Here is a 24,163-nt window from a genome sequence, read left to right as displayed (position 1 = left end):
CAAACCAGTCTCTGGACTGAAGACCTGAACAACAACAACAACATATAGAAATAGATGAATACTTAGAAACAGGTATATAGAGGATCAGTCAGGTAGTAACGATTTTTCTGCATTCCTGCACATTTCTCAACCGCTACTTGAATGGCAGGAGACTGAACAGACGTTTTAAAATTACATCAAATTCCAACAAATAGAACATCTTGTGCTGGAGGATCCAACTACGTTCTCTCTTTCTGTAGCATTGCCACTGCTTATTACACAATATTCCCCTTGATTGCTGGATTAGCTATCATAAACTTCTTTATGCCGAAAACTTTCCTCGACGGATGTTTACTTTATACTTGTTACAGTTTCGTTTGATCACTGCGAGCTTCTTGTCAATGTAGCACTTTATAGGTGGACATAAGTACAGGCGGCGAATGAATGATTCCACTCACTTAAATGAATAAAAACAATTAAAATTCCTCAGGGAATGGGGCGGCCCTTGCTTGCCATTGGGCGAAATATTAGTGTCCCAGGACCACAAACCATATGGCATACAGCGCGATGACGTCAATGCACATCCGAAATGTCATTGGCCACGGGTGTAAGAGTAGAGGGTGTTTGAGGGGGATGTAGAGGAAGAAAGAAGGAGGACGTAGGGGAGCAAGAGATGGGAGTAGGATGGAGAGAGGAAATGCAACATGATTCCAGGTATGCTGATGCTGATATCAGCGAACTCTCAGGGAAAACCGAAAGTGATATCCTACTCCTGCTAATTAATAAATATCTATCGCTTGTTGTAAGTAATTTCAGGGAACTACGAAGTGAAGTTTTCTGAAGTAGAAATTTCATCTATAAGTGAAACTATTATCCACGTCTATGTAGAGAGACCACTGAAATTTATAAACTTCAGTATAATTTTAATAGGAAAGAGGAGGCAATAAAATATAGCGTCACATGGACAGTAGCTCTGCAGATCACTAGACAGTTTTATCTCTGACGAGATCACATTCTATACTTAAGTTTTATCTCTGACAAGGATTATCTCTGCTCATCACGTGTCGCTCTGACCGTACCCCCTTTCCTACTGAATTTATGTCTCTCTCTGACGCCCAACCAGACAGTAGGCAAGACTCAGCGGAGGAACGCCTCTGAGGATGAAAAGTGCAGTGCTGGACAAAATATTAGGAACAGAAGAGTTTCTTCGACCATGACCTCACCTCCCGAAAGGTTAACCAGCAGCTAATCGATGAAGAACTTTCAAAGATTTAAGATTTGAATAGATGGACACCTACGTCTATATAAACAAAAATGTTAATTTTCGTTTGTACAGAATCTTAAATACCCAAAAAGTTCTTCATTGATTACCTTTAAACTTTGACACAACATTGAATTCAAATATGCAGATGTTATTATAGATGTGTGCAGCAGAAACTTAAATGTTCGAGAAATTCTTCACTGATTGCCTAGAAATTTTGACACAATCCTGCATCAAAATACACCCATGTTTTATATACCCATTTTTAAATGCATATACTACAAATACCTATTTGCAGTGTATAAAGGCAAAAGTTTTCACCAAAAATCTCGAAAAATTCTTGATAGACCTACTTCAAATTTTTACACAATGCACTTATGAACATTTGGACAGGTAGTGACTATACATTTTCATTGTACATGTAACATGTAAAGGGGAGACACTGCTGCCAAAACTAGTAAATGCTTGACCCATTTACTTCAAAATTTTGCATGTTACATTAATAAACATGTGGATAGTTACAGGCTTTGTAATTTCAATATATATAATATATGTGTATAGTTATAAAAAATAATTGAAATGTCGTTAGCTAACAGAAATGTTGTATTTAGAGTTAACCGTCTTATGATGAGGAAACTACTTCAAAACCTGAATTTGCAATAAATAAATAAATAAACAAGGCTGAAGTCAGAGGAAAAGGAATAGAGGATGGACAGAGGTGTGGGAGGAAATGGACATAGAAAGTGGAAATGGGGAGATGGACAGAGAGAGGAGGCACGAGGAGCTGGAGAGTGATGGAGGAGGAGATGAGAGAGAGGGCGAGAGGATGATGGAGTGAGGGATGGAGGTCGAGGACAAGATGGACAAAGAAAGGGAGACGAGGAGGTGGACAGAGACAGGGAGAGAAGGACACTACGATGTACCTCCAGTTCCCATAATAGTAGAAACGTGTGTTTTCTCTTAGCTTTCTTTCCCATTCCACCAGGCTGAGACACAGCATCTTGTAGCTGGGAACAGGTTGTATTATGAACAGATATATAAGTTCTATTAAAAGTGTTTTGTTTTAAACACTATTACCTATAACAGCGCACACACGCTTCCATTTTATAACGTAGCTTTGAACTATTAATCTGTCTGCTTGCAGTAGCAGCTAACTGAACTTGCAAAAATACTAGAGATCTTGCAGCAGCAGTTTTTTATTACGTATATGTAACTATCAATTCCAGTAAGTGATGCAATACAGCCTCTATAAATAATTCATGTTAATAACTGTTCGCGCTTGTAATATTTAGAGAAAGATCATCATCTGTGAACTCTTAAGTTAAGTTACAATCAGCAATAGTTTGGTATGCCATCAATATGTCTGGTGGAACTTTCACAATTTTTTTGCTTTGGAAACATAGACCAGAATGCAACCACAAAAACAGGTCGTAAGAGTTGGTAGTATAGACCAAAAAATGAAAATATGTTTGTGTCATGACTCATGTTTAGATAATAAATCAAAAACAATATCTCCTTATTAGCAATACTGCATTTACGGGCTGTACTGAAGGAATCAAGTGCTTTTGTAAGTCAATAATGTCGTAGCATACTCTGCAAACTGGCTGCTTTTAACACAATTAGGGACATTGGCTACATGACTCTATAAATTAGGAGCTAGTAAGAATATTTAAGGAGAAACCAACTTTTACTACTTAACAAAACGTCGAGGTGACGTACTTGCTCTCTACTCCCTGATGCAAGATAGCCGCTATGTGTACACTGAGGATGTAGTCAAAAATGTATATAAATGTATCTAATAATTTGTCTCCCTGTATCTGAGTGAAGTGGGGCAGTTGAAGCAGAATAATTGCCATTGTTGTAACAATAACTTAGTCAATAACTGTTGGATGCGTGTGTGTGTGTGTGTGTGTGTGTGTGTGCGTGTGTGCGTGTGTGGGTGTGTGTGTATGTGGTGCGCGTTCGCGCATGTGTGTGTGTGTAAGTGTGTGTGTGTGTGTGTGTGTGTGTGTGTGTGTGAGAGGATACTGTATCTGCTACTAAACAATCTCCAGAGAGTACTCCGGCCAATCGAAATCTTATAGGTGAAAGATGTAAAAAGATAGTTGATGTTAAACTAGCACTAGACACTGCCCTGGCCAGCCTAGGTTATAGCAGCTGCAGATGCGAGTGCACCTGGACTCAGGGTATCTACAAAGTGTGTAACTCTTCCAGAAAAGAGGTCTACACTGACTTTTTCATTACTTCTACAATCAAAGATGTGTGGCAGCAACCTCGCTGCAGCCTTGCTGCAGTGTCGTGTGGATACAACTTGATGTCAACAAATCGCTTTGCGTCTGCGGCTCATCAGTAACGAGGGCATGGCTGGGAGCCTCGCACATGTCTGGCGGGTATTGCTTCCGACTGACAGACACAGCTGCAACGTCCGCCGCGTGTGAAAGTCGAAATTAGCGCACAGCTGCACCACCTCCCAGAACACACGTCAACTTCTAGTAGCAGGAAAGTACTTTCGTGCAGGAAGCTAGCGAAATTGGTAACACAATTGGTGTAACTTGCGAATTGCATTCTTGTTACCTATAGGATGTTTAACCACTGAAGCGTATATAGGCACTAATTAGCTGCAGAAAAAATACCATTTCTGGACTTAAGCACATCAGTTCCACACAATCTACAGTGAAGTAATGGGTGTGTTTAAAGTGCCAGTGGTAATAAGTCGCAATATGCTGTCGCAGCTGTAAGTTAACACAGTCGCCAGAATTCAGTACCAAGATAATAATCTTATTTGTTCTGCCTAAATCAAGTAGATGATACCTAAAGTTGTACACATTTACAGTTATCAATTTGTCATTCAACCAGTCATGTCAGAACTCCCAAAAAGCGAATATTTCGAAGTGCATAGCAGCAATACAGTCGTCATTAGTGCCAATGATGATGAATAAAAATTTAATCAATAATATACACTACTGGCTATTAAAATTGCTACACCAAGAAGAAATGCAGATGATAAACGGGTATTCATTGGACAAATATATTATACTAGAAATGACAAAGGATTACATTTTCACGCAATTTGGGTGCATAGATACTGAGAAATCAGTACCCAGAACAACAACCTCTGGCCGTAATAACGGCCTTGATACGCCTGGGCACTGAGTCAAACAGAGCTTGGATGGCATGTACAGGTATAGCTGCTCATGCACCTTCAACACGATACCACAATTCATCAAGAGTAGTGACTGGAGTATTGTGACGAGCCAGTTGCTCGGCCTCCATTGACCAGACGTTTTCAATTGGTGCCGGCCGCGGTGGCCGAGCGGTTGTAGGCGCTACAGTCTGGAATCGCGCGACCGCTACGTTCGCTGGTTCGACTCCTGCCTCGGGCATGGATGTGTGTGATGTACTTAGGTTAGTTAGGTTTAAGCAGTTCTAAGTTCTAGGGGACTGATGACCTCAGATGTTAAGTCCCATAGTGCTCAGAGCCTTATCTTAGACGTATTTGCAGTTGCGAGAAGGAACCACCATCAGCAGTATGCATGTCCGAAAGAGCACCGCATCGTTCATCTTAACAATTCAGGCACTGCAGTATCGTAATTATCCGCCGGCAGTAAGCAGCGAATTTCCATTGAAATGCCTTTTCCAGTTTGAGAATTACAGAATGTGCGTGCGAGTACAGGTTATGACACAGGAACAAAGACATACGGAAAGTTGGGTCTGATTGTGTGTCGTGTACAGATAACCAAAGTGGATAAGGAGACTGCGGGCATATAGTGGGCAGTCTGTTTGCAACTACCGGTCTGACACCAATTTTCATTTTCCTCTTCTCTTATACGCCTAGCGGTTGTCAATAATCGCCAGTGCACGTATTTCGTAAAGGTTGCAGCTGCCTCCGTGCCTGTTCCTTCGGACATTCATGCATATCCGAAGGAACATTGCGTCGATCTTCTTAGCAACACAGGCACTACAATATCTCAATAATTCCTTCTTTCTACTTACACAAAAGGCGCCGCTGTCGCAGCAGCAGTCACCTCACACAGATTTACTGTTATATAACCTTAGCTACAGTTTCAACATTTATGGCACTGCACGTGTCACTGTACGTGTGAAGATGGATCGTGAATTCTGCCCATTGACTGTATTCGAAAAACCACAAATTAGTAATTGCAAATTAACATTGTCCCTGAATACCTGATGATCAAAAAATCTGTATAAATTTGAAAACTGAATAAACACGGAATAATGTAGATAGAGAGGTACAAATTGACGTACATGCTTGGAAAGACATGGGGTTTTATTAGAACCAAAAAAATACAGAAGTTCAAAAAATTTCCGGCAGATGGCGCTTCATCTGATCAGAATGTCAATGGTTAGCATAACAAAGTAGGACAAAGAAAAAATGATGTTCTTTACAGGAAATGCTCAATATGTCCACCATAATTCCTCAACAATAGCTGTAGTCGAGGAATAATGTTGTGAACAGCACTGTAAAGCATGTCCAGAGTTACGGTGAGGCGTTGGCGTCGGATGTTGTCTTTCCGCATCCCTAGAGATGTCGGTCGATCACGATACACTTGCGACTTCAGATAACCCCAAAGCCAATAATCGCACCGACTAAGGTCTGGGGACCTGGGAGACCAAGCATGACGAAAATGGCGGCTGAGCACACGATCATCACTAAACGACGCGAGCAAGAGATCTTTCACGCGTCTAGCAATATGGGGTGGAGCGCCATCCTGCATAAACATCGTACGTTCGAGCAGGTGTTTATCAGTCAGGATAGGGAAGATGCGATTCTCTAACATATCGGCGTACCTCTCACCCGTCACGGTAGCTGTTACAAAACCAGAATCACGCATTTCCTCGAAGAAAAAAGGCCCGATAACGGTAAATGTGGTAAATCCAACCCATACCGTGACTTCCTCGTCTTACAGTGGAGTTTCCGCGACAGTTCTAGGATTTTCGGTAGCCCCTAATTCTGCAGTTGTGGGCGTTGACAGACCCTCGGAGCGTGAAATGAGCCTCGTCGGTCCACAACACGTTACTCAACCACGATTGGTCCCGCCATCTTTTGAAACCCCCACACCGCAAATGCCCTCCGCTTCACTAAATCGCCATGATGCCGATGGATTCTGTACGGATAGCATCGGAGGGTACCTCTCAGTGCCAACCAAACTGTAGTTTATGGAATGCCGGTGCGACGTGCGACTGCACGAGCGCTGACTTCCCCGTGCATAGACGAACCCGCTACAGTTTCCATTTCTTCCTGAACTGTCTCAGCAGCATTACGCCTTGTGCTCGGTCGGCCACTAAGGGGTCTTTCGTCTAAACAACCCGTGGCTTCGAACTTCGAAATCATTCTCGCCTCAGCTGCATTTGTCAACGGACCTTTACCCGTTCGAACCCCCTTCCTATGACGATAGATCGTAACGCTGAAATAGCAAGATCCCTATTCTGATAATACAGCTTCACTAAAAGCGCCTTTTCAGTTAACATCAACATGCTGCGACTGCTGGCGCGTCTGATTCTCTCTCTTTGTTCTTTATTGTTATTTTCCACCTCATACAAGGTGGGCTGGCAGCGGAAAATTTTACTCCGCTCTTCAGCCACAAGCAGGACAATAAAACAGAAAAGGAAGACAGAAAAGTAACAGACTGGTGGTTAAAAAACAGTAGATGCAATAATAATTAAAAACAGGAAGCCGTTCACACTCGACGAACAAACAAGAAAACTGTCGGCACTGTACACAAACACTGACGATTTAGACGACACATGCGAACGAAGGAGCGTGGGCGGCGAAAAACACTGATTCACAAACACGACGGCACATACACTAAACCGAGGGCGATGATCTCCGGCGCGCGGATGACCACTTAACGTGTGCGAGTCCGGGGACCTGCCCAGAGGGGAAGAAGGTGGTGGGGGAGGGAGAGGGGAGAGCAGAGATGCCAATGGGAGTGGAGATGGGGGGAGGAATGAAGGTATGGGGGGTAGGGGAAGCCCAGGGGAGGAAGGGAGGAGGGAGGGAAGGGAGAGAGGTTACCTTAAGGAAAAAACACAGGAGGTGGGGGGAGGATCAAAGTTGATAGGAGGGGTGGATGGAGGGGAGGAGGACATCATCAGGGAGAGGGAGCTGGCGGAAGCCACCTTGGGAGAGGGTAAGGAGGGTGGAGAGATGGAGACCAGGTGGGATGTGGGAATACAGGCGCGGCAGCGAGCGGGGGCGAGAGAGGATCGGGGATACGAGCGGGTGAGGAGGATCAAGTTTGCGGGAGGTTTACAGGATCCGCATCCTGTCAAGGAAAAGGAGGCGGTGGGGTAAGGGGATGAGATCATACAGGATCCGCGTGGAGGAGTGGAGACGGATGCGATAGGCAAGGCGGAGAGCATGGCGTTCAAGGATTTGGAGGGATTTATAAAAGGTAGGGGGGGCGGAGATCCAGGCGGGATAGGCGTAACAAAGGATGGGGCGGATGAGGGATTTATAGGTGCGGAGGATCGTGGAGGGGTCCAGACCCCACGTACGGCCGGAAAGGAGCTTGCGGAGACGGAGTCGGGCGCGTGCCTTGGCTTGGATTGTCCGGAGGTGGGGACGGTCGAGGGTGACGCCAAGGTACTTAAGGGTGGGAGTGAGGGCGATAGGACGTCCATAGACGGTGAGATAGAAATCAAGGAGGCGGAAGGAAGGGGTGGTTTTGCCTACAATGATCGGCTGGGTTTTTGAGGGATGATTCTCTCTCTCATTACAGCTCCTTTTATACACGATTGTCATGCGCAGTCACTGACATTTTGCTGTCCAGCGCCATCTGTCGGGCACTATGTGAACTTTTTTCGGTTCTAATAAAACCCCATGTCATTTCAAGCATGTGTGTCAATTTTTATCTCTCTATCTACATTATTCCGTGGTTTATTAAATTTTCAAAATTATACTGACGTTTTGATCACCCTGTAAGTCTACTGGTCTTCATGGTGCTTTACGTAGCTGTCTGCATTATTCCGTGAAAACGGACAATTCTGCTTAGTGATACTGGTTGAACATAAAGTCTCTCTTCGCACAGACAGTAGAAATATTTCATGGTAGGGAATGCACGCATACAGGATCAGGCTTTTAGAAATGTAATGCTATGCAGTAAAAAATGATCTAGTATGTCGACTAAGCTGACAGCGCAATGTCTATTGATTCTTTGAGAAATTGTTGAGCAATCAGTTGGAGACGTCACAAAATTTGTCGGTCGTCGGACGAAACCATTGTCAACCCTACAAATCACGCTGTGCGTCGATGCAAGTGGAAATATATGAAGCTACTGCGCCGAATGTATCTAAAGACTGAGATCTTACTTTAGTAAGTTCATATACCTCGCTGTCTATAATAATTTACAAAGAAATAATAATAAGAATTGTATAATAGTTATACACGCATAATTTAGTTGTCTATATGCCTTATGCTAATTTAGTAGAACATGTAACATCGTAACCTACTGGATGAAAGAACCTCATCACAAGGGTCTTATAACAAGCGATTTGTCCAGCAACGACAGCAGAAACTGGGAGAAGAAAAGGAATGGCTGCAGCTTCCAAAAAATTTACATGCTTTGATTGTTAGATCATCAGACTGCTGGAAGACTAATCTCGTTCTGCTCATGTTAACGCATATTGTGGGAATATACATTGAGCATGTACTTATATTTAAAAAAACAAACCCTATTTCAGACCAAATACCACTTCTTACAGGAGATTTTACATGGCATTGAAAGAATAACCTACCGGATATTTAGTGAAAGCAGTACGTCCCGCCAGCAGACAAACTAAAGGTAAACTATGTATTCATATTTCACAACATCGTAGCAGAAAACGAGGATCAAATACGCAGATATTTCTGTTCTTGCCATCATATAGAAGCTAACGTCTTTTAATTGAGCCAGACGTATTCCAAGATTACAAAGAAATAGGTAAGGTGTAATGCAAACCATATCGTAGACTTCTTACAAATCTGCAAGAGTGTCAGACATTCATACTGAGAGCGCAAAGCACAGACAAAACATATGTCTATACGTTTATACAAGAATGGAAGGTAATCTACGCCAAATTATAGGAACTGCAATGTCTCATTAAGGCAGTAACTAGAAAAGGTGGGATGTCAAAGTAATATTTAAAAAGAAAAACACTTAGTTTTATCATGGCAGTAGATATCACCACCTATAGTCTCAGAATATACATAAGCTGAAAGCCATCTCAAAATCGGTTTAGTATTCAACAACATATCAACGACGAATTGCAGATATGCAGTAGCATGGAAACCTGTTTGATAGAAATTACAGTTGTTAAAAACAGGACAGCTTTAATATGTCGATTCTCTCTCAAAAACATTTAAACCTGTTACAGAAAATCTGAAAAGTCTTTTGCTATTGAAGGGTAGAGGTAGAAGAGCGGAAGAAGGAGAGGATAGAGAAGAAGCATATGCAATATTATTACTGGTTTGATTAACTATGATCACGGGAATGAGTTAAAAGGAACATACATGGTTAGTGGGTGAGCCGTGTGTGGATCGTGTTCGCGCCATCTATTAATTTCCTTTTTTTTTTTTTTTTTTTTTTTTTTATAAGCGAGAGTTGGGAGGCACTAGCAGTGGAGTTCGGTCCTCATAGTGTTTGACTTAGGACGTGGCAGAAGTTCAGTCGGGGCGCGGCTTCAGTGAGGTCCGGACAGCCACGACTCACCCAACGATTGCCGATACATATCACTTGAGTGCGGACCACCTCGGTTGCTCGTCGGTCAGTCGTCTTGTTGAATGGCATGTATGTTGGCCCGCGGTCGCTTATGGGTTGCCTGTTGCCTGCGTGTGCCGACTCGTGATTCGTCCTTGTTATTGCACAGTCGCTGCCTGCTGTCTCTGTGCTGATGTGTAGCAGTCGGTCAGTTGGCGTGGGGCAGCGGGGCATAATGGGCCGGGCCCGTTGGCGGTCTCTACGTAGCGTCACTGTGTGTGGGGCTGTTCCCACTGCTACGAGGTCCGTGGCTCACTGACGCTGGACATGAATTTTGTGTTTGGATTTAATTTATCAGCAAGTCAAGACCGTTCACATTGTGCCATCTGGTTCTAGTTGTAACTGACGGCCGTTCATTTTTCCCCTTTCTACAATTTCAACTACCTGTCCAGTCGAGCGTGATTAGCTGAGCGTGTCAGTGGGGTGAAACATATATATCGACTAAGCATCCTATACGTTATCTGAGCATGCAGTATGCGTTGGGAACGAGGTATTTTCAAACAAAGATGTGATTTTTTTAAATTTAATTTTCTTAAAACTTTGAACCCAGCAAAGGATTCCCCAAAAGACAGAAACGTATCGTAAAATAGTGCAGAGGACTAATGCACATAGCTTACATGGCACCGAAAATGGACAAATAAAATGGTCGATATACAATAAAAAAGATTATTATTTGAGCCACATTATCTACTGTCCACAGTGAAGATAAGGTTTTGACATCTAGCATATGCAGCTGAACACTATCGCTCTGGATTATTTATGGTAATATGACCTCAACACAACCACAGAATGGTCTGAACTACTTACAGGTACTACGGCTCACGCGAATGAATTCATATCAATTATTTCAAAGCAATGAGAAAGACGTATGTTCGGATGGTTATAAAGGCAGTTAATCATGAGCTTTACAAACATGCAACAAATTGTACCCACACAGGCGTGTCTGGATTTATAGGAGGATAACCTAACATAACTGAATTAAAATTTACGATAGAATAGTGGTTTCCAATATATCTTGATTGTCATAGATGTGCGCAAAACACCATTTTCTCTTAGTACCCAAACATGTTTCGGCACCACTGTGTCGTCATCAGTGGGTTTTCGTTTTTATTTATTCTGTAATGTGAACATTTTTGTTAAACGATTATAAAATTACGTGCATCTTTAGTTCAAACAATAGATCGCTTCTTTTTGTAAATACTTTTACATTTGGTGTGGATGAATTTTCTCGGTCACTTGTGTGTTAATTACTGCAGGTAGCTCGTCATCTGCAACCAAACGATGTTGATGAGAAAGTTTTTTGCTGGGAGTTAACGTATGTTTTAGAATCTTACCTGTCGTCTCATCACAATGGAAACACAATCTCTCATTTATCTAGTACCACAGCTGTGTCCAATCATACAGGAAAAACATTCGCAAACTCCTTCTCTACGCTTCTGGAATAACTGCTTCAGGTTTTCAGAAGTGCTGTATACAGGCTCATGTCCATCGCTGGCAAAAGTGCTCAACGAATGGTGGTGACTATGTGGAAAAACGGCAGTACGTAGCTAAAAGCTTTCGCTATTTATCTGTGTTAATGTGTTTTCCGTATTTGTCGTAGCTCCCGTGAAAGTTGTAAGGTTTCCAGGGTATTCAAGGGAAATGACGTGAGATTTATATTTTTATTAGATATGTCATATTTCATATTTGTACGGTAAACATTTTTCAAACAGTAGTTACCAGTAGTCGATACGTTACGCCACAGAGGTTGTGAGTACAGTCAGTGTGACCGTTGGTTACTAAGTTGGAACGAAAAACATATTTACAAAGAAAGTAACTACGAACGAAGTATAACAGAAGAAATACTTTAGTTGATCTAAGAAGAAGGAAGTGTAAAATGTTCAGGAAAATTCAGGAATACAGTAATGTAAGTCACTCAGGAATAAAATGAATAGGAAGTGTAGAGAAACTAAGGCGAAGTGGCTGCATGTATAATGTGAAGGAATGGAAAAAGAAATGCTTGTTGGAAGGACAGATTCAGCATTCAGTAAAGTCAAAACAACCTTCGATGACACCAAAAGCAAGGGTGGTAACATCAAGAGTGCAATCGGAATTCCGCTTTTAAGTGCAGTGAAGAGAGCGGATAGGTCGAAAGAATACACCAAAAGCCTTTATGAGGTGGCAGATTTGTCTGGTATGATAGAAGAAGAACAGGAGTCGATTTAGAAGAGACAGGGGATACAGTTTTAGCATCAGAATTTAAAAGAGCTATGGAGGACTTAACATCAAATAAAGCACAAGGAATAGACAACATCCGTTCTGACGGATTTCTACAATCATTGGAGAAGTGGTAAAAAACGACTGTTCACGATAGTGTGTAGGATGTGCGAGTCTGACCACTTATCATCTTACTTTCGAAAAAAATATCATCCATACAATTCCGAAGAGGGCAAGAGCTGACAAGTGCGACAATTATAGCATAATCAGCTAAACAGCTCATGCATCCAAGTAGCTGACAAAAGTAATATACAAACGAATGGAAAAGAAAATTGAGGATGTGCTAGATGACGGATCAGCTCGGTTTCAGAAAAGGTAAAGGTACGAAAGAGGCAGTTATGGCGTTGCGATTGATAATGGAAGCAAGACCAGAGACATATCTAGACACTTTCATAGGATCTGTCGAGCTGACAAAAGCGTTCGACAATGTAAAATGGTGCAAGATGTTCGAAATTCTCAGGAAAATAGGGGTTAGTTATAGGGAGGAACTGGTAATACACAATCTGTACAAGAGCCAAGAGGGAATAATAAGAGTGGTCGACCAAGAAGGAAACGCTCGGACTTAAATGGGAGTAAGACAGGGATATAGTCTTTCGCCTCTACTGTTCAACTTGTACATCTAAGAACTGATGATGGAAATAACAGGAAGATTCCGGAGTGGAATTAAAATTCAAGGAGAAAGTATATCGGACACGATTTGTCCACAGTCAAAGTGAAAATGATTAGCTGAGTGGAATGAACAATCTAATGAGTAGAGAATATGGATTGAGAGTAAATCGAAGAAAAACGAAAGTAACGAGAAGTAGCAGAAATGGGAACAGTGAGAAACTTAACATCGGAGTTGATGGTCATGAAGTAGATGAAGTTAAGGAACTCTGTTGCCCAGGCAGCAAAATAGCCAATGACAGACAGCGTAATGACAATGACAGACAAGCACTGGCGAAAAGGGCTCTCCTGGCCAACAAAAATCTACTGGTATCAAACATGGGCCTTAATTCGAGAAGATTTTTTTTGAGAATCTACATCTGGAGTAAAACATGGTATGATAGGGAAACATGGACTGTAGGAAAACCGAAACACATGGGAATCCAAGCATTTGAGATGTTGAAAATTAGGAGAAATCATAAGATAAATACTTGGGAGGTTCTGAGCAGAAACGGAGAGGAAATCAATGCGTGGAGAACACAGAGATTGAGAAGGGACAGGATGATACGACATCTGTAAAGACATCAGGGAATGACTTCCATGGTATTTGACAGAGCAGTAGAAGCCAAAAACTCTAGGGGGAGAGAGAGATTGGAATGCATCCAGTAAATAATTGAGGAAGTAGTTTGCAAGTGCTACTCTGAGATGAAATGATTGGCACAGGAGAAGAATTTGTGGCGGGCCGCAGCTAACCAGTTAGACGACTGATAACCCCCCTCCCCCCCAAAAAAAGAGAGGTCTATATTTCAAATTCACCTTGTCCCTGCCTGTGAAAGGAAAGACAGGAAATAAAGATGCACAGACGTCTTGACAATTGCTGGAGTTAGGGGTGCATTTATATGCTGACTATCTTCTAATCGAACATGGAAGTGAATTTTGCAGTTGACGTTTCAAGTACAGAATAGACAAATATGGAAATAAACGTGACTTTCTCTCACACAGAAGTAAGTATTATGGAATGTTTGAGGACAATAATAGACTGTAACTAAATGAGATTTAATTGTTGAGGGTAATACAAATGATCAGATATCCCCCACATATAAGTGTATAGTGTAAACGAACTACATATCGTATGATTAAAATTATATCTATTGATGCGTGTGATGACAGACTTCTAAATACAGGAAGCACCTGTGTTAACACAGTGGATCCATGCAAGCAGAAATTCAATGAAGATGACTCGGTACATAATTCGAAATAGAGCACAGCGTTTTAGAAGCCTTACTTACCAAACTCATCAATGGAGGTACTCACAGTTTGCAAAGTGTAATTCACAGACTTGATGACATACATATTAATGGAAAGCGAAGATGAGGAAATTGAAGGAAGTTTTTCGAGAGAGAAATTACAGAACTGTTCTAAACCACACGAATTTCACATTAAGTATATTGTAAGATGATGATGGAACATGGATTTAAGTAAGTGGGATGGCACCCCGTTAAACAACATCAGGTGGGTGTTCGTTTGCAGTTTGGTATTTAAACAAAACACAGAAACCTCAAACCATGCAGTAGCGTGACATGAGGGCTATAGAGCACATGTAGGGGTGGTGGTGAAACTGTCGATAAGGTACCATATGAGTTGTAGATACATGGATACAGCTAATGTGGACTTGGAAGGAAGCTGTAAAGTCGCCTAGCTCGTAGCGGTAAGGGTATTAGTATATTAGACAACATCTTCAAGGATCACAATACCAATTATTCTATAAATGAAGACAGTCTCGATGCAGATCGAATATTAGCTGATAAGGACAAGCAATTGTGAGGAGGAAAGGACACAGGCACAGAACAATGGATTGCACCATTCATAATCGATAAGGCAATTTATGACAAACTTAAATACTTTGCCGGAATAAATATCAAGGAAATTACGAATACAGTTCATACACTAAAGAAGCAAACAAGAAAAACCTGCAGATCATTTAGGAAAATTATGAGGCAGTTAGCAGTAGCAGTATCTAAAATGCTCTGAAGGAGAAAGAAATACCAAGAAATAACATTTGAGTTAAAACGCCAGTGATTTCCATTCTTAATTCCAGCATTCGTTGGGATATCAATAGTCAGTTCTTTACTGGAGGTGTTGCTGCCATAGCTCATAATGTGGTAATAGAGGCCATATCTATTGGTACAGGAGTACAAACTGCACAGGAAAGTAAATCGACTGGTTATATTATAGCGCTACTACTGGACAGACCATTTAGAAACACAGGTTCGTTTAAATTCGTCACAAAACACACAATTCCTTAATTTTGTGGAGCATTTATGTGGAATATATTTACAAAGAGGACGCAGGTATCCAGTGAATATGGAAATTTAAATTGACATGTTGCAGTGGAATATGGCACAGACTGGGTTGTGTTTTACAAAAAATTGGATTCATTGAGGCAACTTAAAGCCACCAGAATAATTGCACCTATACTTTATCGACCAGAACTAGCTGTTCAATTATTTTCGACGCTACGAAGACACCAACTCATAACTTAGCGGCCATTTTTCGCTAATGTTTCCTCTGAAAATTGCATAAAAGCCAGCAGGAAGCAAAACGCTGCATTAGTTGAGGCTTATATGTGATGTTGAACACTCATACTTTAAAAAACCTCTCCCCAGCGTATGGAAGCAAAGAGGAAAGGTGTACTGCACACATTAGTCGGGAAACACATAACAGGATACCTAACATCTCCGAGGTTAACAATAATACATCTAGGAAGTGATAAAACTGCGGAAACACCTCTTGGCTTATGTGGTATTGACGATTTGCTTGCATATGTACATTCATCTGTACATGGCCTTTTGCTATGTGGAAAAATTATTATGATTAAAACAGAGATAAAAACAACGTAACAGATTTCAGAAGTAGATTTCAGTTACAAAGGTTCATAGGAGTGCTACCAAGAAAAACTAAATTGCTAATATATAATTCCCTAGTCCGCCCAGTTATTACATACGGCTCAGAGGTATTGACGTTGACAGAACATGATAAAAATGCTCAAAGAATCATTGAGCGGAAAATACTACGCAAAATCTATGGGCCAATAAGGGAGAAAGAAGGCTGGAGAATACGCTACAATGCCGAATTACAAGAGTTAATACAAGGCAGGGACATAGTAAAATTTCTTAAATCACAGCGAATACTATGGCTTGGACACTTGGAGAGAATGGCAGAGGATAGAATTCCAAAGAAAATGATGAAAGGTATGATCCATTCAGTTAGGCGAAAATGGAGACCTAGAAGAAGAGGGATCGACGAGGTAATAATAGATATCAGCAATATGGGAGTCCGAGGGTGGAAAAGATCAGCAAATAACCTAGAAGTGTGGAGGAATATTGTTGAAGAAGCCAAGGCTCATCAAGGGCTGTAGAGCTACTGAACAAGAAGAAGAAGATAGGAGTGCTACCAGGCTTCTCTAGGAGCCAAGTGTTTAATGGTAATAATGATGCAACTTAGGGGTCACATCAACACCTTCCCGAAACTTCAGAGGGTCATGCAGAATTCCACTATTCGTCTGCGACATCGCCAATGATGTCAGGCGTATCGAACATGTCATAACTTGAATACGAATATCTGTAGTGACGTCTACATGTTGAATAAAGTGTATGCACACCGTAGTTTGTAATAAATTTACGTTTCTTTCATATTGTTCAATAAATGTCACTCTATCTATATTCTCTCTCTCTCTCTCTCTCTCTCTCTCTCTGTGTGTGTGTGTGTGTGTGTGTGTGGACAATGATTATCATTTAGCTTCTTCTTCTTAGTTTACAGAAGAACTGTAACTGTCTCGAGTGAAGCTTCTACCAATGCAGTGACATGCGACAGTGAGATGGTCATCATTGCCGCCTGGGCTGCCTAACTGGCGCCCAAAACATCTTGTACAGTAGCTCCATCTTCGTAATTGCTAACATTTTGCAGGGCTCAGTCGCCATAGCCAAGACCATCAAGTCTACTGTGGCCACCACATGGAGGGGCCATTGATGATTGTGTTACCATATGTAGTCCCATCGACCTATCCATGACCTTCATGTTGGCATGAACCACCGAACCCAACACGTTTGCCAAAGTCACTGTAAAGTTTCCTACAAAGTGTAAAAAGGATTGATAAAATGAAATGTAAAATGTTAATTATTCAGTTAAAGTTAGATATAGTGGGAATTAGTGAAGTTCGGTGGCAGGAGGAACAAGACTTCTGGTCAGGTGACTACAGGGTTATAAACACAAAGTCAAATAGGGGTAATGCAGGAGTAGGTTTAATAATGAATAGGAAAATAGGAATGCGGGTAAGCTACTACAAACAGCATAGTGAACGCATTATTGTGGCCAAGATAGATACGAAGCCCACACCTACTACAGTAGTACAAGTTTATATGCCAACTAGCTCTGCAGATGACGAAGAAATTGATGAAATGTATGATGAAATAAAAGAAATTATTCAGATAGTAAAGGGAGACGAAAACTTAATAATCATGGGTGACTGGAATTCGAGTGTAGGAAAAGGGAGAGAAGGAAACGTAGTAGGTGAATATGGATTGGGGCTAAGAAATGAAAGAGGAAGCCACCTGGTAGAATTTTGCACAGAGCACAACTTAACCATAGCTAACACTTGGTTTAAGAATCATGATAGAAGGTTGTATACATGGAAGAACCCTGGAGATACTAAAAGGTATCAGATAGATTATATAATGGTAAGACAGAGATTTAGGAACCAGGTTTTAAATTGTAAGACATTTCCAGGGGCAGATGTGGACTCTGACCACAATCTATTGGTTATGACCTGTAGATTAAAACTGAAGAAACTGCAAAAAGGTGGGAATTTAAGGAGATGGGACCTTGATAAATTGAAAGAACCAGAGGTTGTACAGAGTTTCAGGGAGAGCATAAGGGAACAATTGACAGGAATGGGGGAAAGAAATACAGTAGAAGAAGAATGGGTAGCTTTGAGGGATGAAGTAGTGAAGGCAGCAGAGGATCAAGTAGGTAAAAAGACGAGGGCTAGTAGAAATCCTTGGGTAACAGAAGAAATATTGAATTTAATTGATGAAAGGAGGAAATATAAAAATGCAGTAAATGAAGCAGGCAAAAAGGAATACAAACGTCTCAAAAATGAGATCGACAGGAAGTGCAAAATGGCTAAGCAGGGATGGCTAGAGGACAAATGTAAGGATGTTATCTCACTAGGGGTAAGATAGATACTGCCTACAGGAAAATTAAAGAGACCTTTGGAGATAAGAGAACCACGTGTATGAACATCAAGAGCTGAGATGAAAACCCAGTGCTAAGCAAAGAAGGGAAAGCAGAAAGGTGGAAGGAGTATATAGAGGGTCTATACAAGGGCGATGTACTTGAGGACAATATTATGGAAATGGAAGAGGATGTAGATTAAGATGAAATGGGAGATACGATACTGCGTGAAGAGTTTGACAGAGCACTGAAAGACCTGAGTCGAAACAAGGCCCCCGGAGTAGACAACATTCCAGTAGAACTAGTAACGGCCTTGGGAGATTCAGTCCTGACAAAACTCTACCATCTGGTGAGCAAGATGTATGAAACAGCCGAAATACCCTCAGACTTCAAGAAGAATATAATCATTCCAATCCCAAAGAAAGCAGGTGTTGGCAGATATGAAAATTACCGAACAATCAGTTTAATAAGCCACAGCTGCAGAATACTAACACGAATTCTTTACAGACGAATGGAAAAACTAGTAGAAGCCGACCTCGGGGAAGATCAGTTTGGATTCCGTAGAAATACTGGAACACGTGAGGCAATACTGACCTTACGACTTATCTTAGAAGAAAGATTAAGGAAAGGCAAACCTACGTTTCTAGCATTTGTAGACTTAGAGAAAGCTTTTGACAATGTTGACTGGAATACTCTCTTTCAAATTCTAAAGGTGGCAGGGGTAAAATACAGGGAGCGAAAGGCTATTTACAATTTGTACAGAAACCAGATGGCAGTTATAAGAGTCGAGGGGCATGAGAGGGAAGCAGCGGTAGGGAAGGGAGTGAGACAGGGTTGCAGCCTCTCCCCAATGTTATTCAATCTGTATATTGAGCAAGCAGTAAAGGAAACAAAAGAAAAATTTGGAGTAGGTATTAAAATCCATGGAGAAGAAATAAAAACTTTGAGGTTCGCCGATGACATTGTAATTCTGTCAGAGACAGCAAAGGACTTGGAAGAGCAGTTGAACGGAATGGATGGTGTCTGGAACACGTGAGGCAATACTGACCTTACGACTTATCTTAGAAGAAAGATTAAGGAAAGGCAAACCTACGTTTCTAGCATTTGTAGACTTAGAGAAAGCTTTTGACAATGTTGACTGGAATACTCTCTTTCAAATTCTAAAGGTGGCAGGGGTAAAATACAGGGAGCGAAAGGCTATTTACAATTTGTACAGAAACCAGATGGCAGTTATAAGAGTCGAGGGGCATGAGAGGGAAGCAGCGGTAGGGAAGGGAGTGAGACAGGGTTGCAGCCTCTCCCCAATGTTATTCAATCTGTATATTGAGCAAGCAGTAAAGGAAACAAAAGAAAAATTTGGAGTAGGTATTAAAATCCATGGAGAAGAAATAAAAACTTTGAGGGTCGCCGATGACATTGTAATTCTGTCAGAGACAGCAAAGGACTTGGAAGAGCAGTTGAACGGAATGGATGGTGTCTTGAAGGGAGGATATAAGATGAACATCAACAAAAGCAAAACGAGGATATGGGAATGTAGTCGAATTAAGTCGGGTGATGCTGAGGGTATTAGATTAGGAAATGAGACACTTAAAGTAGTAAAGGAGTTTTGCTATTTGGGGAGCAAAATAACTGATGATGGTCGAAGTAGAGAGGATATAAAATGTAGACTGGCAATGGCAAGGAAAGCGTTTCTGAAGAGGAGAAATTTGTTATCATCGAGTATAGATTTAATTGTCAGGAAGTTATTTCTGAAAGGATTTGTATGGAGTGTAGCCATGTATGGAAGTGAAACATGGACGGTAAATAGTTTGGACAAGAAGAGAATAGAAGCTTTTGAAATGTGGTGCTACAGAAGAATGCTGAAGATTAGAAGGGTAGATCACATAACTAATGAGGAAGTATTGAATAGGATTGGGGAGAAGAGAAGTTTGGGGCATAACTTGACCAGAAGAAGGGATCGGTTGGTAGGACATGTTCTGAGGCATCAAGGGATCACCAATTTAGTATTGGAAGGCAGCGTGGAGGGTAAAAATCGTAGGGGGAGACCAAGAGATGAATACACTAAGCAGATTCAGAAGGATGTAGGTTGCAGTAGGTACTGGGAGATGAAGAAGCTTGCACAGGATAGAGTAGCATGGAGAGCTGCATCAAACCAGTCTCAGGACTGAAGACAACAACAACAACAATTATTCAGTAGATGGAATGCATTGCAATAACGACCGCAGGAGCACATTAATGACAGAGATAAGTACAATTCTTGAGTTGGAATGAAACTGAAACTCCAGTGTGAAAGACAACTGTATTATCATAAAACTTCAGTTGTAATTTTAGGCACGAATTATTTTAAGCACAGAAGTAATCCTTGAAGAGTGGAGAAGGTTGGTGTTGCTGGACTATGGTAATACTAAATTCAAAGTAATAACTGATTTGCATTAGTACAGCAATAATAATCGGACTTAAAAAGAAATTTGTTTGCAGCTTCGATTTATGGGAATGTAAACGTGTGTTGGATAACTAGCTATGGCATGGGATCCTCACGTCACAAAACCAGTCGCTTCCAACAGATTTAGGAGGCTAAAACCTAAATAAGCGCCTTACGGGTTATTAGTAAAGAGTATTAATCGCCTCCTCTATAAACAGAAACATGCTGAGTTGAAAGTACACTAATATTTGTTACCAAATTACATATAACAAAGTAGCAGACATTTACATCATGACTGTCTGGTGACAAATGGTAACAAGGACACTTATCATGTTTCATTTCTTTTCTAAACTAATATAAGTGATACTTACGAATTGATATTATTTTACATAAAAGATATAAGGTCTCCTATAAACTAGAAATGATCCGATCACTGACATTACAAATAATTTGGTTTGACGGCTCACCGCATATGGCCCTGTCAGCCATGACTGGATCATCTCATTCGCTGTGCTCTCTATGCAAATGGCCACTGCCATGACAGCTTAGCAGCTAATTGAGCCCTTTCTTTTATGGAACACCAAGTAAATCACGCAACCACATCTGACTACTCTTTAGCTGATTGTGCTTTAAGGGTCATGATCCCTGACTGACAACATTAACTGGGCTACGGAGATCCTGCTGCTTTCTTTCCTGCAAGCCAAGCGGTTTTGGATACTGCCCTTGTACTGTCAACGACCGGTAGTATCCCTTTGTAGGGTGCAGAGCATAGAAGTAAAGCTGCAGAGAAAGTAAATGGTACAATTTAGAGGAAGTATGGCGTGATATAGGAGGATGAGTTATTTGAAACAGTCAATGGAGGGTCTTGCTCCAGCCTTCTTCTGGAAGATATTGCTGCGAACTTGTTTATAACCTTCTCGTTCTCACACTATTCGCTCAAGAGTCATCTCGCAAACAATTTCTTTTTGAGTCATCAGTTTTTGATGCTGCCCTCCACGAATTCCTCTCCTGTGGCAATCTCTTCATTTCAGAGTAGCACTTGCAACCTACGTCCTCAATTATTTTCTGGATGTATTGAATTCTTTGTATTCCGCTACAGTTTTGGCCTCCACAGCTGTCTCTAGTGCCATGGAAGTCATTCCCTGATCCCTTAACAGATGTCATAGCATCCTCTCCATTCTCATTATCAGATTTCCACATTTTCCTCTTCTCTCCGTTTCTGCGCAGAACATCATTCCTTACCTTGTCAATCCACCTCATTTCAAGATTCGTCCGTTGCACCACATCTCAAATGCTTCGATTTTCTTCTGTTCCAGGTTTCCCACAGTCCGTATTTCACTACCGTACAGTACTACACTCCAAACACACATTGTCATATATTTCTTCCTCAAATTAAGGCCTATGTTTGATACTAGTAGATTTTTCTTTTCCAGGAATTGCTACTCTGCTTTCTATATCTTCCTTGCTCAGTCCGTCATTGGTCGTTTTGCTGCCTAAGTTGCAGAATTACTTAAGTTCATCTTCTTTGTGACCATCGATCATGATGTTAAGTTTCTCGATTTTTTCGCTTCTGCTGCTTCTCATTGCTATCGTCATTCTACGATTTACTCTCAGTCCCTATTCTCTACTCATCAGATTGTTCACTGCGTTCAGCAGATCACGTAAATCTTCTTCACTTTCACTCAGGACAGCGATGTAATCAGGGAATTCTATCATTGACATCCTTTCACCTTGAATTTTAATTCCACTCCTGAACCTTTCTTTTATTTCCATCATTGCTTCTTCGATGTACAGACTGAACAGTAGGAAAAAAACTCTACATTCCTGTCTTACACCTTTTTTAATCCGAGCATTTCGTTCTTGGTCGTCCACTCGTATTATTCCCTCTTTGTTGTTTTACAGATTGTGAATTACCCGCCGCTCCCTATACATTAATTTCGAACATCTTAAACAATTTTATATTGTCTAACGCTTTTTCCAGGTCGACAGATCCTATGAACGTGTCTTGATTTTTCTTTAGTCTTGCTTCCAATATCTACAGCAAACCAGAAATGCTTCTATCGTGCATTTGTCTTTTCTAAACCCATACTAATCGTCATCTAGCACATCCTCAATCTTGTTTTCCATTCTTCTGTATATTATTCTTGTCAGCAACTTGCTTGCATGAGATGTTAACCTGATTGTGCAAAAATACTCGCACTTGCCAGCTCTTGCGGCCTTCGTTATTGTGTGGATGATATTTTTCCGAAAGTCAGTTGGTACGTCGCCAGACCCATACATTCCACACACCAATGTAAATAGCCGTTCTGTTGCCACTTCCCCCAACGATTTTAGAAATTCTGATGGAATGTTATGTGCCCCTTCTGCTTTATCTGACCTTACATCCTCCAATACTGGACTGAATTCTGTTACTGGATCCCCTACCTCTTCTAACTCGACTCTTGTTTCTTATCCTACCACATCAGAAAAAACGTCAGTATCACAGATGATTTCAGTGTATTCTTTCCACATATCCGCTCTCTGCCCTCCATTTTACAATGCAATTACCTTTCCACTCTTCATGTTACCACTCTCGCTTTTAATGCCACCCTAGGTTGTATTGACATTCCTGTATGCCGAGTGTGTGCTTCCGACAATCACCTCTTTTTCTATTTCTTCATTTTTTTCATACTGCCATTTCGTCTTAGTTTTCCTGCACTTTCTATTTATTTCATTCCTGAAAGACTCATATTTCTTATTCCTGAGTTTCATGGAACATTTTTGTTCTTCCTCCTTCCATCGATCAACTGAAGTATTTCTTCTCTTACCTATGGTTTCTTCGCAGTTACCTTCTTTGTACCTATGTTTTTCTTTCCAACATCTGTGATCGCCCTTTCTAGAGATGTCCGTTTCTCTTGCTTGCTCTCTTTATAGCTTTAGAGAACTTCAAGCAGACTCTCTGTGTGTGCATTTCCTCACATGTTGCTGCTCGTCCCCCAAACAGTGTAAATATTTTGTATGTGTACATATTGTGACTAAAGATCCATCACCATGAAGGAGCTTCTGCATGGTTTTGGGGACCAATTAGACAGCCCAGGCTGTAATGATGAGCATGTCATTGTTGGATGTCAATGCTGTGTTAGAAGCTTGATGCCACACAGTGAACAACGACAGACAAGTCTCCCAGCTACAAGTCGACTACAGTATTTCCTCAGTACGCTTACTCCAGAGAATACAAGAGCAGTTAGAACACGCAACTTGTGAAAAAGGGCAGATTTCCGCCCCAGTCGTTCATTCACAAAACAAGTCATCTATCGGAAAACAGTTCTAAAATACCAGTCTATCAGAAATGCTCCAATCATTTGCACTTTTATAGATTTCAAGAAGGAATATAGTTTTGTTGAGTGACAGTCCTTATCCAATACCTTAGAAGAACAGGGACTCGACCGAATAAGTCTACGACTAATGAAACACATAATGTCTGGCACAACACCGAAAATTTAATTCGTGGCTGAAGTCACTAACCTCTTTATAATGAAAACTGGAGTACTTCAAAGCGGTGGATTATCGCCTTTACTGCTCAGTCTGGTCCTGAGCTACGTAATGAGGGAATGGGAAAAAGATTCGGAA

This window comes from Schistocerca cancellata, chromosome 6 (genome assembly GCF_023864275.1).
Source record: "Schistocerca cancellata isolate TAMUIC-IGC-003103 chromosome 6, iqSchCanc2.1, whole genome shotgun sequence".
In the NCBI taxonomy this organism is placed as follows: domain Eukaryota; kingdom Metazoa; phylum Arthropoda; class Insecta; order Orthoptera; family Acrididae; genus Schistocerca; species Schistocerca cancellata.
Note: the sequence above shows the minus strand (reverse complement) of the source record.